General features: G+C 42.1%; 1 non-coding gene across 1 annotated transcript; it reads right to left on the reverse strand.

The window, feature by feature from the left end:
* Window positions 1-329: 329 nt before the first annotated feature.
* On the reverse strand, window positions 330-436 carry LOC137334435 (U6 spliceosomal RNA). The gene has a single exon (XR_010966151.1). It is a non-coding gene; the product is annotated as a U6 spliceosomal RNA (small nuclear RNA).
* Window positions 437-851: the final 415 nt, after the last annotated feature.

Consider the following 851-nt stretch of genomic DNA (forward strand, 5'->3'; position numbering starts at 1 on the left):
GTGTTATCTGCAAACTTTGAAATTATGCCCTCTACACCCAAGTACAGGTCATTAATATGAATCAAAAAGAGCAGTGGTCCCAACATCGACCCCAGGGGGCACAACTGCACACTTCCCTACAGTCTGAAAAACAACCGTTCACCCCTACTCTCTGCTTTCTGTCCCTTAGACAATTTCATATCCACCCAGCCACTGCCCCTTAAATCCCATGGGCTTCAATTTTGCTAACAAGTCTATTATGTGGTACTTTATCAACGCATTTTGAAAGTCCATATACACACATCAACTGCACTACCCTCATCAACACTCTCTGTTACTTCATCAAAGAACTAAATATGGAACACTTCACGAATTTGCATGTCATCTTTGCGCAAGGGCCATGCTAATCTTCTTTGTATCATTCCAATTTTAGTATATGTGCTGCCGAAGCAAGCACTATGCTGAAGCAAGCTCAGACGTCTATGGCTCCTTCAATGGTTTATTAGGCAAATGCACCCTTAAGTGTGTCACAGAGACTAAGAAGGTCCTAGGCTTCATGCTTGATCCATGCTAAGTTTGCTGATCTTGGCTTAGATGGTAGTAAAAATACTTCCATGCCCTTGGGCTATACATAGGAAAAATAAATTCAACCAGTTTCCCCACTTCTGATTGATATCCAGTGACCCCTGTTGGAAAAGTGTGTCTGGGTGAAGAAAATTAGACTCCATTCGAGTGCTTTCTATAGTCAAACAGCCTGTAAACACTGAAAGGGTAAATTTCCACGGGGGGTTTTCTGCTCGCCCACCATAACTTCAATGGAAGAGCCACAGAAATTGTGGAAAAATGGCATAAATGGCGATTACGTAATTTTT

Source organism: Heptranchias perlo, chromosome 17 (genome assembly GCF_035084215.1).
Source record: "Heptranchias perlo isolate sHepPer1 chromosome 17, sHepPer1.hap1, whole genome shotgun sequence".
Classification (NCBI taxonomy): Eukaryota; Metazoa; Chordata; class Chondrichthyes; order Hexanchiformes; family Hexanchidae; genus Heptranchias; species Heptranchias perlo.